This window comes from Schistocerca americana, chromosome 5 (genome assembly GCF_021461395.2).
Source record: "Schistocerca americana isolate TAMUIC-IGC-003095 chromosome 5, iqSchAmer2.1, whole genome shotgun sequence".
NCBI lineage: Eukaryota > Metazoa > Arthropoda > Insecta > Orthoptera > Acrididae > Schistocerca > Schistocerca americana.
Window position 1 is genome coordinate 171,524,216 of NC_060123.1, and position 15,470 is coordinate 171,539,685.

Consider the following 15,470-nt stretch of genomic DNA (forward strand, 5'->3'; position numbering starts at 1 on the left):
CACAAATGCTGCGCAGCTAGCGCCATTCGACGGCCAACACCGCGGTTCCTGGTGTGTCCGCTGTGCCGTGCGTGTGATCATTGCTTGTACAGCCCTCTCGCAGTGTCCGGAGCAAGTATGGTGGGTCTGACACACCGGTGTCAATGTGTTCTTTTTTCCATTTCGAGGAGTGTATATGTTACAACACGACTCTTGTCTAAACCTCAAAACTTGAACCGCGAAGGCCTATGTACTAACAACTATTGTCTTCCTTAAAGTATTTCTCCCTGCAAAGCAATTTAACGCGCCTTCGGCTTCGGTTGTTTTTTGCGGATGAAATAAAACGTCGATTACGGTAATCGTAATATTTAAATCAACGAATTTAAGAGGGAATGTACTACCAGAAGTACGTATATGCAAGGAATCTTAGAATTCATGGGGCCCGGCGATAATCAGTGAACTGAAGTTTGTGCTTGCTGGAAGTGATCAATGACACCAATAAGACACATTCCGCAAAACGGATCGTGGGTCGTAGGTGATACTGTCTATGAAATCCCTCCGTTGGCGGAATTCAGAACTTCAGTGCGGGATGAGATGGTTTCGCATTGCATTACAGGATGCACAACGCTCTCCTTGTCTCAGATCGGCCCAACCAGCACAGACTACAGTAACACCCTCGGTTTGTGGACAAGTTTTCCGAAGGCCAGCAAGTCCATACATGTCAAGTTATGTTCGGGATGCGAGTGGGCTACTCTCGTTGCGTAGTGACGTAATGTTGATTATGCTGCAGTTACTCGCACACGTATAATGGGACAATGTCAGCCATCAGATGTGACCCAGGTCCATATACACCACGAAAAAGGCGCACATGCTTTTTCTAGAAGTCGTACCTTTGGTTCGAAGCAGTCATGGTGCCCATAGAAAACTAGTGCGCTGACGGGCCTGATGCTGTAGCGATGCCGCCACCAGATAGCACTGCATAGCTGTCTCTGCGCTTAACAACGATTTCGGCAGGGTTGCAATGTGTCCGAGGGGCATACTGGATGAACTCCGTAGGATAAAACAAGTCATTAGTGTTCAGGATCCACTGCCGGTGGGCAGAACAGCACATTCACATCGTGACGTTGTGCTCCTGTGCGAGTCGAAGACGACATGCGGCCCGCCAATAATACAGAGTTCTTTTAGAAGCAGATGGTACAGTGTGCGAGTGAAGTGTGCTTTGAAGCTGCCGCATGGTCTGTGGCTAAAGCGGATGGTCAGCCCTGTTAAGTCTACGGGAATTCGAGGTAAAATAACGTTTTGGGTTGTAGAACATGGTGTACCCAGTCAGTATTGCAATTTAATGCTTCCTCCATCCTGACATCTTCACAATATTTGTGAAATGAGACTGCTGCTGAAATAAAACTCGTCCCATCATGTGCTGACTATAGGTGATCTTTAATTTATCAATGACTTACCCACGTGTAATATCATCCATATATTGCACAGTGTTATCTGCCTCCCTAGGACCCGAATATTGTTTAACAAACGCACACAGTAATCAGAACTACTATACGCAAGCCTTCTGCACACGGTCGGTTTCAGATACATGAAATAGTGTCATATTTTCGGACAGTGATCGAATTTCATTTTGAGAGTACTGAAGGCGAGATCTGTATTACTTACTAAAAATCATTCAACAGCCCACATTGCGGGAAATAATTTATTTGCTTAAGACAGCCGATTTCGACAGACTTTGCTGCCATCTTCAGGTCTTAAAAATCTTACTGCCGTGAAACCTGTTCATTCTCTGTTGAAACTCATGCCAAGTTTTCAAGAGCATAAAAAGGTTTGTCATAAATAAAATATTTAAAAATGTAAAGCACCTTATGCAAAAGGCCGTGTCCATAGATACACCGCTCACAGATTCATGTTACATTAGAAAAACACAGTACACTGCAGCACATCGGTTTAGATAAGCTGGACATACTATAAACAGTGGAAAATGTTTGTGTGTTTGCCGGCCGGTGTGGCCGTGCGGTTCTAGGCGCTTCAGTCTGGAACCGCGTGACCGCTACGGTGACAGCTTCGAATCCTGCCTCGGGCATGGATGTGTGTGTGATGTCCTTAGGTTAGTTAGGTTTAAGAAGTTCTAAGTTCTAGGGGACTGATGACCTCAGATGTTCAGTCCCATAGTGCTCAGAGTCATTTTTTTTTGTTTCTGTATTTGTCGTGTCACAGTTTAGTCTGCCTGGCCTCGCCATTGCAGTGTTCGGTCGTGAATATCTGCCATTCTGTATACTACAGTCGTGATTGTGAGTGTTCGAAATTAACTCTGTGTTCGCATGTCGTTTGCTTAGTACGTTTTTTTTTCTTTGAAGTACGAGGTCAAACTAATGCAAATGCTTTTTTTCTGTATCTTGCATCCGTACTTACATTAAGCTAGCAGAAAAGATTTCAGTATAGTCTCACAAAACTCAATTCTCCAAATAATTTCTCGTTCAGTTCATGGTTCCATTCTTACAAACACTTGAAAACCCTCAGTGTTTCGTACTTCATAGCAAGAATACGAAAACCATTGTAATTTCCGGTTAGTAGTGTGCATAAACGATTTCGTATTTTTAACAGCGAAATGTGCACCAAAATAAAAAATGATGGTAGCATCAGCATGTGGTCTGAAATGTTATGATTTTTAGATGAAATTTTTGATGGCACTAATCCTAAATAATGAATAAATAGGTATATCTTCATAAAAAACTGAGGAGCTTGAAAATTAAAACTATTAATAATATTTGTAATTGGTAGCGTTAAAGTGCAACCAAGTTGCAGTTGAATGACGGGTGGAATGTTCAAATACTTGTCTTTCTTTACTTTCTGTGAGGTAGTAACCAGAAATTGTGATGGAATTGAAATAAAATATAACAGATAATCATTGACTCAAAATCTATTTATATCACTGTGCGTCAGACTCAAACGACCTTCAGAGAACGAACACGGTTCATGCACGGTTTCTCCTAAAACGTCATGTTTCCAATGCCTGATAGTAACCTGCGCAAATTCATTACGTAAGATAGTTGCTCGGACAACTCGACTTTGCTTATAATTCTCTTGGATTAACTGCAACGTCTTCTAGCTTCCTCTTTATTTTATTTTTTGAAGTCACTGTTCTCCGCAGAGTGCATGACTTCTAAAAACGATATCTTTATTTCAAGTTTTCCTTGAAATAATATGTCCCTTCGCAGTTGTTTATCGCATATTATTTCCTTAGCCGCGTGCTCCGAGGCGTCTTGTCACAGTTCGCGCGGCTCCCCCCGTCTGAGGTTCGAGTCGTCCTTCGGGCGTGTGTGTGCGTGTGTGCGTGTGTGCGTGTGTGCGTGTGTGTGTGCTGTCCTTAGCATAAGTTAGTTTAAGTTAGATTAAGTAGTGCGTAAGCCCACGGACCGATGACCTCAGCAGTTTGGACCCATAGTCCTTACCACAAATTTCCAAAATATTTCCTAACACATGAAGACACAACTATACAGATTTACAAGGGAAGGCCACGACATTGGGATTACGGATCTACTTCGAACGCTGTACACCTTTAAGAGGCCATTAAAACAAAATAATGTGCAAGCAGGAAGGTGCACTATTCTGGCAATTCCGAGAAAATCGCAAGAGAAATTCTACGGTCCTATTATGTGGCTAATTAATCTGTGTGTTGGTACCGGACGTTCGTGTTCATGGTGGTCAAGAGTTTAGTGTTGAAGTTTCGTAAGACGAAACGTGTATGAAGCGACTGTTCGACTGCCCCTCCAACTTGATTTTTGTAGTACGAGTGTCAATCCTCTGATATTTAAAAAACTGCACCAACATTATTCGTTTTTACCACATTAGCAACGTCTCATCGTTACACAGGTTAACTGCTAAATGAGGCCTGCCTTTGTGTTTGCAGATCGAAGTGTCGATAGGCAGAGTATTTCCGGCTACCTTACCAGATCGCACGTGTAAGGGATTTCGCAAATCACGACAGGCATACATTTTCGGGAAGACTTTGTGCGTTTCTTCGTTTACTTGTCGATAGTTATAAATATGTTTGTTCCAATAATTAAAATAAATTTACAATGGTAAATAGTCAAATAACATGAAATTCACTAATACTTGATGCAAATATTGGGTTTTGAATTGGATTTCCTCTGAAATGTCATATAAATTAAATATGACCAACGATGAAAAAATAGATTAAAAATTTAAATGTGTACGTGAGTCAACCCGTCGCCTCACCCACGTTCGTCTTACGAAGCTCAGACGCTAACTAGTTGACCACCACGAACTCGGAGCTATGGGACCTACGCACAGATAGATGAGCCAAACAACAGATGCGTAAAACTTCCGCTGCGATTTTCTCGGAATTGTCAGAGTAGTACACCTTACTATTTGCACATTGTTGTTTTAATGGCCTACTAAATGTGTACAGCGTTCGTAGTAAATCTGTGATGCCAGCTTCTTGGCATCCCCTTGTTGGTATTAGAAGGGGCTACGTGACGTGGAAGTTGATTGTAGCAGGTTTCACTGATATATAAATCGAGGAATGCTATTAAATACATTTAGTACGACATATGCACCTGAAAAAATACTTGACTACATCACACTCACACTTTACAACACAAATCAATAAAAAAAATTACTATGAGTTTGTGTACACGCATTACGACCAATGATTCAAGTCTACTCTAAGCTCTAGCCATTCGTTGATCACAGACACTGTAAATGTTTCAGTCGTAGAAGATTGAGCGAACCCTTTCGTGTCGCATTAATACACTCAGTTGCTAGTACATAAATGATTCATCATCTGCGCATGCGCTCTGTGTCTCAGTGAAGGTGTTGGAAACATCAATTTCTCTTTATGAATAAGTTTTTTTAATTTGCTTACATGCGAATGGCCAGCATTAGGCAGCAAACGATTACGTGATATGTAGAACGCTTGCTTCGTTATCCAGAAACAATGTGTTATCTATCCTGAACACGATTTATCTAAAATGTACCCAAATCATAAATTGAATCAATGGAAAGCGAACGAACCAACCAAGCAACTACGGCGACATTAGTACAACTGATTCTCGTCGCTGTCAGAAAACAACTTGCCAGCTGATACACGTTATTGATAACGAGATGCAAACGCCTCATCGCTCGGAGACAGTGTAACGATAACATGGAACAAGTTACCGGGAGTGTTGGATCGTCAGTTTGCAACGTGACGGACGGAGTATTCCTGGAGGTGAATCCGGCGGGCAGCGGCCTACCTTGACGCCGGCTGCGTCGCTCTGTGGACTCGGTCCTGTGACGCCACTGTCTGCTGGGCATGTGGTTGTGTCGCGGCGCTATTTTTAAACGGCAGACAGACCTTGTTATTTGCCGATACCTGCTATACGTGGCTGAGCGGTCGGGACGGTGTTCCGAAGGGGGGGGGGGGGAGACTTTCCTCGGAAGACGTGCGTTGTTTGAGCATCCATTTGTACCGTTCGGTGATGCACTTGAGATAATGGTCTGGACATAAGGTAAAGCAGTCAATAAATTCTTTTACTGGCAGGTAGGCTTCAGTGATCTGTGGATTGACAGTATCAGTTACGGAGAACATGTTTTACCAACGAGAACATGGCCAAACATCTGACATATCATTATCGAGTTATGCTAGTGCTCAGTCCCTGATGTCGTCGACTTTCAAACATCACTACATTCTAACATTCATTCCGTTAATCATTTGCGTGTAAGTTGTATACCGTAATACTAGATCCCAAAAGACACTAGGAAAAACTCTGAAAATTAATAGGACGGGATGGTATGTTATATACTGATCAGTCTCTATACGTTGGCCACATACAGCGTGTTCCAAACAGATTCATTCGATTTCAAGAGTCTGTCTTCTATATGAATGAATAGGGAAACATTTACGCAAAAGACCACAAAGTTTTCATTAAAAATTACATAAATTTATAAGGATGTATTTTCTGCAGCCAGGAACCAACAAGCGTGAGGCACTTTTTACAACTGCTTTTACGTCAAAGTTTTCAGTTACCTTTCGTAGATGTTCATTAAGCTACCACGAGACGCACGACAAACGTCCAGACGATAGTCAAACTTCTCCACATTTTCTGCGAGCATATCTGGGTTTACTGCATTCGCTGCTGATACTATGCAGATGCACAATTCACCCAAGGTTTTTGGAAGAGGAGATACATAGATGTGGTTTCTCTCACACCTTGACATCAGGCGACCTTAGTAGTTACTAGTGACATCGTTCCTTACGCTTCTTACTGGCAATCCACCGCTGAGGCCGTACTTTCTTCGAAAATCACACCGTACGGCTACATCGAGCTTGTACCTGTTCTCACAGGGAACACAAGACGCCCTTGGTAGCTGTGTTGCCGCCAATTTTACTCGACGCACATCGGATAACGAAGGAGCGAATGAGCTCCACCACGAAGACCACTACGGGCAACAACATGAACCACCAACTCAGGACCGCAGCCGTGTTAAATTCTTAGTATCGATGCGTAAATAAAATTTCTCTCGTTTCTGATTTCCCTCATGTAGAAGATATAGCTTTGTGAAATAGCATGAATATTTGAAACGGCTTGTAGCCTACTCTGGACTGATACGTATATTAAGTATTGAATTCAGAGCTACTGTAGTGCCTTTAGCAGCTGCCTGCCAAGACGGCGTCCTTGTTCCACTCTGTTTCATCGTAAACGAGACTGTATACTTCCAGACCAAATGGATGGAACAATATTTCCTAACAAACGTATGTTTGGTATAATGGTTATAGAAACTATTAGGATATACGACCATCGTAGACGTCGAAATTAGCATGGATCCTCCGTGAGAAAGATGTATAGTTATTCTGAATGTTTTAATAAAATCCTTTCGGTTTACAAGCCGCGTCGCTTCGAATAAAACATTGGAGCTTTCAATAGCTGTGCCATCGTCATAAGGAGTTGAAATCACTGACTGCCGGAGCTGGCACGGCGTTGTGTTTATACAAAATCAGTGGCAGCGTCTGGAACCTTCCAGAGAGGCTTCAAGCAGATCCGTCCCACTGCCTTACCGGGGCCCACGAGAAATACTACAGACCCTGCAACGAACTTGCGACGTCACACTAATCGGCTTGTTCGCCAGACTTCGGACGCTCGTCTCCGTGCAGGGCCGTCGGGAAATCAATATGTGATTGAAGAGGTACTCAGTAATTGTCGTAACTTCGTCGTGTGCCATTGAGAGCTTGCATGCATTTAAACGCACAGTCAGGACTTGTTAAACTCGACTGAAACAGTTACTTGCCCGACTGAAACAGTTACTTGCTCCCCGCCGGAGACGGCTGCTGGCACTCGTGAGACATGTAGTGTCACGAGCTGTGTCGAACGCGCCATGGCGTGTCTTTCTCGTGGGGTTCTCAGTGGGACCGAGTGACGTCAATTGGCGTGAGGGGCCGGTGCCATGTTTGAAACTACCGTCGAGCCTACGTTTTTGCTTTAGCTGAATGTCCAAAGCCCGTCCACATGCCCTCCCGTGTACCCCTGGTCTCTGTTAAAATTGTTGCCGTTTGTTCTGGTTTCGGCCGCTTCTTTTATAAAAAAAATCCCAGTGTGATGGTGTTGGAGCCAGAACTCTCACCTCTTCAAACTGTATTTTATGCTCTTTTTCTAGGTATTGTTCAGCTGCGGCCGAATTCTCAAGTTCCCGTTTTCGATGTGTCGTGAATGCTCTTTCGGCAGCAGTGCCAACAGATTGACCTATGCAAAAGGTACCACATCAGAGGGGAGACCATACACGCCAGAAACTAGATCTATGCTGTCTTTAACCGGGCGTAACATACATCTTACCCAGAAAGCACGCTCGATCGCTGGTCTCAGTCGATGCCTGTTTAGCAGGCGTCCTATGTTGCAAGTAGTTGCTCCAAAGTATGGAAGGAATGCAGCTGGATTGGTCTCTTCCACTGATACACAAGGCATCTTTCATCGATGTGACGTGTCCTGACATAGGTGGGAGAAGGAGAAAATGGGTTACTGGTCAGTCTGCGCTCCCGAGTAGTACAGAGCAGAAGGCAGAATGACAATTCGCAGTGAAGGCGTTTGATTGTTTTCTTCTATCTGAGCCAACACTTCATTTACTAGAAATGCAGGTGGTGAGACTTGGTAGGGAACTCGTTGTGAAGACTTTTGGACAAACAGGGGTTTGAAATAGTTGTTTATTTCATACAGGACTAACTAATACGATGGAGGCTGGTTCTAGGGTTAGAAAAAGCATGAATAACACTGTTACAACAGAAGCCAGTGAAGAAGTCCCAGGAGTGGATGCTAACCACAATAGCAAACGCTAGCAGCATAGAAGCATCGTAAGGCAACAATTAAGTTGCAAAACAAAATATACTGAATGATGCACTGCTCACTGAGGCACTCCAAGTGAGGGAGCAGACTTACGCGGAGTTGGACCGAGGCTGGAGTCTACGGACGCGGATTTGGCGCCCAGATCGTCTGACTGAGAACTCTGCCAAAATGCGGAATGTAGGGTTTTTAAAGAGTCGCGTGGGGGCACTGTTTTTCCCACTTAAAGCCACCCAGCCAATCCCGCAGGTCTCTTGCAGGCGCCTCCCAATCACGGCTTAGTTAGGTCCCCTCTACTGCTCCTAAGGCGAGGATGTTAATGCAGTTGCACTAAGTAAGTCCATATTTGGTACCAAAATTGTTCAGCTGAAAGATAAACGTAACTGTTCTGCCAAATAAGGCTTGCAAGATTATTGTTACATGTCATTTAGCCCCGCACGTCGGGATCCCCGGAGTAGGGACTGCTAGGTCAACCGTTTTTGGTGTTTTCGCTCTCTTTCTAATCCTTGTCAGCCTACTGACGTCGCTGTTCTCAGGACTGGTATGAGCTGGCTTTATACGCTAGTATGTGGTTACAAAGTTCTACGGTGGCAACCTACCAGAGCGTCCAGACGACGTATGAAGTTGCATGTTAATTCCTTGAAGAGTAACTAGCGCCCTGGGACCGCGTCTGGGGGCGCTGCATTTTCGAAGTGCTCTCCCCTTACGGTTTACTTCATGTAACAATATCTCTCCTAGTTTCGTCTGCCCTCAGCATCGTCTCTGCATATACTCACTGGTACAGGCCAGGCCCAGGGAGGGGTAATTGCCTGAGCTACAACCTTCCCAAATTGTCTATTGTTACCTGTGTCAGGTGTCCGGGAGGTGTTATCTGAGGTGTGAACAATCACCTAAGGCGGGTGCGCCCCCTTGTAAAGGGGGCCACCAGTTGGAAGGGGCATGCCGTCGGAGACGCTGGCAACCGTGGGGGATTTTCTCGCAATGAGTCAATCATCTTCGCAACCAGCATTTACGAAACGTAAACATAATGAGGATGATGATTCAAAGACTCTTCCTCGTGCACCATGGTTCCTCGTGGTTTCGTGTACTGAAGACGGTCAGTCCTTTGCCATGGTAAATCCGTTTATTATTGAGAAAGGTGTTGATGCAATTGCCAGCCCTGTGAAATCCTGCTCTAGTTTACGGAATGGCACTTCGCTTTTGCAGACAGCTTCTGATTCTCTAGCACAACAACTGCCTGCCGTATCACTTCTCCACGGCTACCCTAATTGTGTCGAGGCCCATAGAACTTTGAATTCTTCCCATGGTGATTTTTACACTAAGCTGCTCGACAGTCTAATCGAGACCGAAATCCAATCTTGCCTCTCTGATCAGGGTGTCATTGCCATCCATCGTGTAATGAAGAAGGTAGATGCCTCCTTAGTGTCCATCCGCACTCTTTTTGTAGCCTTTCTGTCCAAGATCACAGCCTGGCCGTACATTCAAAGCCCAGTGCGCTGCTACCAGTTTCATCACTTCAACCACACTAGTATGTCTTGTCGAGATCTGGGTAAAGGAAAAAGATCCTTACCCTGTCGCTCGCAAGTTATTGGCAGGTCGCAAATCCTGCGTTCTCCAGTCTGGTACTTACAGTTCTTGTTACCCCTAGTTTCATGAAGGACATGGCCACACAGACGTACGACCTCCAGTTCAGCTCTGAGGTTGTGAAATCGCCCAGTGTCAAGTTAGCATCGTCATCTCCTTATCCAGCTGTGCAACAAGCCATCAAACTCTTGCCTCAAGGGGCGAAGCCACCAGCTACACAATCGGTTGGCCAGAAAGGAGTACTCCTAGGAAGACTTCCTCCATCCCTGCAGCCAAACAACACCCGAGTCTTCCTCTAACCAGAGAAGTAGTCCACCAAAGGCAAACGGTCTTCTCCTTCGCCGACTTGAAGATGCTCTTCGACGCTGTTGCCACGTGATACCTTAACCCTGCCGGCGTCTGTGTCGCCAGTGCGCACCAACAACCGTTTTTCAGCGTTGGACTCTACAGACCGAACGCACAAGCAAGCTGATGCTTCTGTGGACCCCATGGAGCAGGATCCTCCTGCTTCTGTGCCCTGTAGTAGCGACTTTTCAGAGGCTGTCACTCAGCAGCCGCCGAGGTGACATCGCCCAATGTCAGGTAGCATTATCATCCCCCCGTCCAGCTGTGCAACAAGCCATCAAACTCTCGCCTCTCTTCCTCATCATGTCTGTCCTCCAATGGAACTTTCGAGGCCTTCAACGCTACAAAGAGGATTTACAGCTGCTTTTAGCATCACACCATCCCCCTGTACTCTGCTTTCAGGAAACGAAATTGTGTCCCCACGACCGCTTTGAGCTTTCCCATTTCTTACTGGTTCGTTTTGACCTTCCATCTGAGGTCGGAATTCAATCTCATGGGGGTGTCATGCTGCTCATACGGGTTGACAAAGTCAGTCGATATCCCTGTCTACCCATCTTCAAGCTGTTGCAGTGCGAATTTTCCTTCCACACCTACCTTTCCCCCCCTGTAACACATATGTCCCTCCGTCATGCAATGTCACCAGGGCAGACTTCCTTCACCTTATTGGGCAACTATCTCCCCCATTTTTGCTACTCGGTGACTTTAACGCCCATCATCCCCTATGGGGTCTCCCAAGACTTGTTAGAGAGGTGCCCTCTTGGCTGACCCTCTTAACCAACTTAACCTCTTCTGCCTTAATACTGGAGCACCTACTTTCCTTTCCGACTCCTCGCACACCTATTCCCTCTGTAGTGCCCAGCTTGCCCATTGTCTTTAGTGGTCCGTTCTTTCTAACACCTACTCAAGCGACCATTTCCCCTGTGCTCTCCGTTTGCTGACTCCTACCCCATCCGGATGCACACCCAAATGGCAGCTTACTAAGGCTGATTGACGGCTTTACTACTCCTTGGCGACCTTCGGATCACAAGATTTCGCCAGTTGTGACGACCAGGTGGAATATCTCACAAACGTTATCCTTACTGCTGCAGAACGTTCCATTCCTCGCACTTCCTCTTTACCACATCGTGTCCCAGTCCATTGGTGGACTGAGGCATGCCGCGATGCAATTCGTGCACGGCGACGTGCTCTCCGCATATTTGTCATCCTACGATGGTAAACTGCATTCATTATGAACAGATGCGTGCAAAATTTCGTCGCGTTCTTCGGGATAGCAAACGAACTAGCTGCATTTAATTCTCTAGTTCTTTTAACAGTTCCACCCCTTCCTCTGTCGTGTGGGCCAACCTCCGACGGCTCTCTGGGACCAAGATCCATTCCCCAATTTCCGGCCTGACAGTATCAGACGATGTTATCGTGGGCCCTATTGCTATCTTGAACACCTTGGGCCACCATTTTGTGGAAGTTTCAAGCTCTTACCACTATCACCCTACCCTCCTCCATCGGAAATGAACGGAGGAGGCTCGGTCGATACAGTTTTCTTCTCTGAATCGTGAGTGCTACAATGCCGTCTTCACTTTGAGGGAGCTCGATCATGCTCTCAGTTCATCCTGATCCTCCGGCACAGGGCCAGACGCCGTCCACATTCAGATGTTGTCAGATGTTGCAGCACCTTTCTCTTGCGGGCAAGCACTTTTTGCTTAACACGTACAACTGCATCTGGGCAGAGGACGTATTTCCTGGACATTGGCGTGAAGCCACCGTCATACCCGTACCTAAGACCAGTAAGGGCAAAAACCATCCTTCTAGCTACCACCCCATCTCTCTTACGAGCTGCCTTTACAAGGTGATTGAACGTATGGTTCATGCCCGGCTGATACGGTGGCTCGAGTCTCGCAATTTACTGACGAATGCACAGTGTGGATTTGGAGCGCGGCGTTCTGCAACTGATAATCTCTTTACTTTGTCCACCCATGTCATGAATGGTTTTCTGCGGAAATCCTAGACTGTGGCCGTGTTTTCCGATTAGGAGAAGGCCTACGACACCTGCTGGTGTCCTCTATACTCCTTACACGTGGGGCTTCCGTGGCCGCCTGCCCTGTTTCCTTCAGGCATTTTTACCAGATCGTGTTTTCAAGGGGTGTGTGGGTTCTGCCTTGTCAGACACCTTTATCCAGGAAAACAGCGTGCCTCAGGGTTCTCCTTGCTATTGCCGTTAACCCTATAATGGCCTGTCTCCCGCCGGGCATCTCCAGCTCCCTTTTTGTCAATGATTTTGCCATCTATTGCAGTTCTCCACAGATCTGTCTCACTGAGCGACGTCTTCAGCCCTGTCTTGATCGTCTTTACCCCTGGAGCATCGACAAAGGCTTTCGCTTTTTCCCTGACAAAACCGTCTGTATGAATATCTGGCGACACAGTTGGTTTCTCCCACCATCTTTACATCTTGGACCTGTTGCCCTTTCGTTAATTGAAACTACTAAATTCCTGGGGCTCATACTCGATAGGAAACACTCTTGATCCTCCCATGTGTCTTACCTGGCAGCCTGCTGTACGCGGTTCCTTGATGTCCTGTGTGTCCTCCATTGTACTACTTGGTGTGCCGATCGAACCATCCTCTTCTGTTTGTACCGGTCCCTTCTCCGTTCGAAACTCGACTATGGGTGCTTTGTTTATGAGTCTGCGCGCCAATCCCTCTTATGCCATCTCAACACTTTCCACCATCATGGCATCTGTTTGGCCACTGGTGCCTTTTGCACCAGCCCAGTTGAGAGTCTGTATGCTGAAGCTGCTCAACTACCACTGTCCTACCGCCGTGACTTCCTCCTCAGCAGGTATGCATGCAGTTTGTCTGCCATGCGTGGCCACCCCTCCTATGCCTCCTCCTTTGATGATTCCTTTGATCGTCACTACGGGGCTCGTCCTTCTTCTCTGTTACCTCCTGGAGTCCGCTTTCGCCACTTGCTACGGCGGCTTCACGTTCTATGCATCTTCCCCAGTGGGTGTGAACCCTTCACCACCTTGGCTTCGTGAAGTGACCCATGTTAACGTTGGTCGTCAATCGCTTCCTAAGGACACTACTCCAGCCTCTCTCTGTCGCCTCCACTTTCACGACCTTGGCATGGAACTTGGCGATGGTACCTTTGTATACACTGATGGCTCTCAGACCGTCATTGGCACCCATGTCTTTCGATATTGGCTTCCGGTACATTGCTCAGTGTTTACAGCCGAGCTCTTCGCACTGTATCTGGTCACGGAGTACATCCTATGACGCAGCCTTTGCAATTGTGTCCTCTGCTCAGACTCACTCAGCGCCCTTCAAAGTCTATGTGCGCTAACCACCGCCCATCCCTTAGTGGAGCGGGTCCAGGAAAACTGTCACTTGCTCGCTCTTGGTGGGGCTAGTGTGACGTTTATGTGAGTTCCTGGTCGTGTCGGTCTGCCAGGAAACGAGGTTACTGATGCTGCTGTCAAGGCTGCAGTCCTCTTACCTAAGCCCGCTAGTTCCTATATTCCCTCCTATGATCTCTTTGTTGCCGTCTGTCGGGAGGTGGTGTCCCTTTGGCATCGCCAAAGGTCCTCCTTTCACGGGAATAAGCTCCGGTTCATTAAGCTTCTCCCAGCGGCTTGGACGACCTCCTCTCGGCTGGGAGGAGGTCATTTAAACTAGGCTGAGTATTGGGCGCTGCCTTTTTAGCCATCGTCATTTGATAAGTGGCGCTATCCCACCACTTTGTACACATTGCGCCGAAGTTTTAACTGTCCGCCACTTCCTGACGGAATGCATATTTTTTGACCGTTTATGTCACAACTTGGGTTTGCCGTCTGTGTTATCAGCCGTTTTAGCAAATGATGCGCGGGCTGTCGACCGCGTTTTACTTTTTATCTGCCAAAGCAATACGGCGAAGGCCATTTAATTTGTAATTTTGGACCTCCGTTTCTGTATGTTGTCTTTTTTTAGCCCTTTTCCAATGCCTGTTTTTAGCTGTCTTCTCTTATGGCAATTGAAACTGACGTGTAGTCGTTTTTTAACTCGTCTCTGCCTTCGTGTTCCATTATTTTGGCTTGGGCGCCTAGGACCCCAGTTGTTTCTTGCGCCGTAAAGCAAAACATAACAAAACATCGGCATGTATGGAATATAGTTGGACAGTGGAATCAGGAGTAGGCGACAGTGTGTTCGTCGCCCATGCCTCTTCACAGAACCAAAATGGGGCTCTGCACCAGACGATCCCTGTGTGCCCCCATGGCGACTCACCAAAGTCGTCTGTTAAGACTACAGTGAATGGAAGCATCATATCGGGTCGTGGGGTGGTCGGATGAATGTTGTTTCGTATTACACCATGTCGAGGTTCTTGTTGGGATGCGCCGTCATCAAGGTGAAGAGCTGCTCGAAACATGCTATGCTATGGGTGACATTTACTTAGGCTTCCATGGGACCTACGATTGTAATGTAAGGCTTCACGACAGTTGTGAATTACGAGAACATTGTTCCGGATACCCTGCATCACTTCATACTTGACGTCTTACTCAACGGCGATGGTATCTTCTAGCAAGATATATGCGCGTGTGGCAAGGGCAGAATAGTGCTGCTGTAGTTTGAGGAGCATGACGACGTTGGGATCATAATTACTATTTGTCAGCTTATGATGGAAAGTAGAAAGTAGAGATACGGTTGGTGGGTGAGAGTTACGTGGCAGTTCATAGCCCTAATATAAATTCTCTCTCTCTCTCTCTCTCTCTCTCTCTCTCTCTCTCTCTCTCTCTCTCTCTCTCTCTCTCTCTCTCCCTCTCTCCCTCCCTCCCTCCCTCTCCCCCCAACAACAATACCCCCCCCCCCCTCCCACCCACAGATGTTACCAAAGTGTCCACCGTATTTGTTCTCTGCTATATTTACTGGGACCTTTACGTTGAGACTTTTTGTTATTATTATTATTATTATTATTATTATTATTAGCAGCAGCAGTAGTAGTAGTAGTAGTATGGCAGTTATGCATCACTGTAGTAATACAAATACAAAGTATAGTAAAATGTACATAATTTACAAATATTCAAAAAGTGTGTGTCTGTTCTAGTAATAATTGTAAAACGGACGTGTATGACTGTTTGAATACGGTAATTTCCAGAACTACTAGACGAATTTTCAGGGGGTTTTCCAGGTAAATAGAGCGTAGCTTGGGGCAACGTACAGACCTTGTTTCATCAAAATTGGATCTTGGGGAAAAAAGGATA